Raw genomic sequence first — 2,595 nt, 5'->3', positions numbered from 1 at the left:
CCATGAGGCATCTATGCTTATATTATGTCTATGGCGGAAACCCTTGGAAGGGGCCGAAGTCAGTGGCAACAGTCAGAGGTAGCCACGAAAACAATGGCACTTGTGACCAATAAAGGCAGGTGTCAGGGGAAGTGCCAGTATGAGATGCTTAAGTCAGCCGAAGTCAGTGACAACACTGGCAGCTAACCCCGAAAACAGTGGCTGCCGTGACCATAGCCGTTACACCTGCCACCGGAAGTGCCAGGTGCGGTGTCACGATTTGCGCTCGGCCCTGCTGTCTGAAATACGACTTTGTCTTTTCTAGCTGTCATGGTAACTCAAAGTGGAAACAAGAAAGCCACATTTCACTAATGCGGATGTGACGTCGGCGCCGTACGTGCAAAGAGCCGATTAGGAGAATTCCTCAAATTCTCCTAATGAGAAACTGAAGGAATATTTTAAAAAACGAAAAATCTTTTCTTTTCCTTCATTACTATTTAACTGAACAACCACATTCTCAAATTTCAATTCTTTACGAAAACCTATTTCTGTTTTTAGTAATTTTCTTTGATTCACATATTTCCTACCGCTAATAAAAACACGTTCCATCGTTTCTACAGAATCACACCAGTTACACAAACCAGTAAGATGTTTCCCCATCTTCAAAAGAGGGCCATTCAAAAACCATTTCATCATAATCCCAGAAGGTTTTTGGGCCAAAGCCAATCAGCTTCTCCTGAGGAGACGAGTTCACAGGAACTCATCATGGCCTCCCATCCTCCCACTAGGTGTCATGAGTGGATGTGGGCCTGCAGCTCCACCTCAGCCGGTCCTCACAAGCATAGCAGAACCAGAAACACAGGTAGCTTTCCTTGGAAAACTGAGAAAGCAAAGAATACCGGTAACTGCAACAATAACACACACACACACACACACACAGTGCAGCATCTTCCCATCCAGCCGTCATGGTCTGGTGTCAAAGTTCTGCAGCAGAACCAGAACCAGATCTCCCGGTTCCCAGCATTTCTCCTGGCTAGAAACGCGGGACAGATGCCTGCCTGGCTCAGGAGCGCTGGCAGCTGCTCCCAGTCTCAGACCAGCAGCCTCACTGGGAATCTACTGGGAATGAAAACTCTTCAAACTGAAAAAGTATTCACACCGTAGCTCTGGTAACTGGTTGCTGTGCAGCAGCAAGTTTTCTTTGTTTGATGATCTAAAACATTAAACTGACTAACAAGCGAGAACAAAAACAATTTGTGCAATCCGCCGCCCCTCACACAGAAGCACCCTGGGCAAAGAGCCTTCAACTCCTATAACAACTGGCACCTTCTGGAAAGTAAAGGAGAGCAAAACATGACAGCCAGATGTTCCAGACCAACATGCTAACAGGCCAACATGCTAACAGGCTAACAGGTCTGTTCCACACCAACAGATTCATCATGATTCATTTTAAAATATCTTCAATGAATCAGAGAAATCTGGAACATTTTTATCTTGGCTGCTTTTCTACTTCAGATATTTTGAATCAATCAATTAAATTTTATTTGTATAGCACATTTCAGCAGCAAGGCATTTCAAAGTGCTTTACAGCACGTGACATTGAATAAACAGTAAGAAAGAGAGATTTTGAAAAAAAGATTTTTAGTCAAAACACCATTTGACAAGGACTCTAAACCTCCAGATTTTTAGTCAATGAATATTGAATGAATATTCTGACCCGTCTGAATCACTTCACTGATATCTGGAATATTTACTCTGTCTAAACATCTCAGATTTATGCAGCATTTTTAAATTTCAGCAATGGGAGTTTTTTAAATGCTCCATTTTCAGCCGGTTTCAGGTTCTGCTCCTCGACTGTTTTTCAGTGAACCGTTTGTGTCTTTCCATATAATAAATAGGAAATTCTTCGGTCTTCAACTTCAGACATCTTTGACATCTTTGTGTTTTCTGTATATTCCACACTACTGAACTTTTCCACATTGAGGCCTTTTCTGACAATTTTGTGCAGGAAACCCTGCAGGCAACTATTTGGACAGCAGTAGCAGCCCAGGGGGCCTGCGGACAAGTCAATGATTCAAATACTGTAAAATGTCATTTTGACTCGTCATTAAGTTTGAGACATCTTAAATTGTATTTAGGGATGTGTGACCCTTCACTTAGCAAATATTGATTCAACAAAATGAGATTGAAAAATATCTTGAATTATTCTTCAGAATGTAAATGCAGAAATCTGTAAAAGCCTTTGTTAAAGTCAGAATGTTGTTTCTATCTACATGCATTATGAATGCATCGTACGAACGTGATTTTATGCGAAAGCAGCTTGCCGTACATCTGTGCTGCTGGGAACGCAGCGTTTCAGCCTCTGTCATCATCCTGAGGAAGAGGAGGAGGAGGAAGAGCTTCGCCTCAGGTCAGGGGAAACTTTCAGACTGAGCAGCAGGTTCTCACAAATCCGGGCCAAAACCTGCCCAAAAGCCCTGGAACCAGCTGCAGCTCAGAACCAGAACCTGCAGCTTGTCCTCCCATCTAACGGGTTTGGACCAGCAGCTCAGCACACGCTGCAAACAGCTGACAAGAGAAACCTGTCTCCATGTCCTCACGTCTCCATGTCCTCAC

Source organism: Poecilia formosa, unplaced genomic scaffold (assembly GCF_000485575.1).
Source record: "Poecilia formosa unplaced genomic scaffold, Poecilia_formosa-5.1.2 Scaffold508, whole genome shotgun sequence".
Classification (NCBI taxonomy): Eukaryota; Metazoa; Chordata; class Actinopteri; order Cyprinodontiformes; family Poeciliidae; genus Poecilia; species Poecilia formosa.
The sequence above is the reverse complement of the archived record's forward strand: the minus strand, read 5'-3'. Positions refer to the sequence as shown.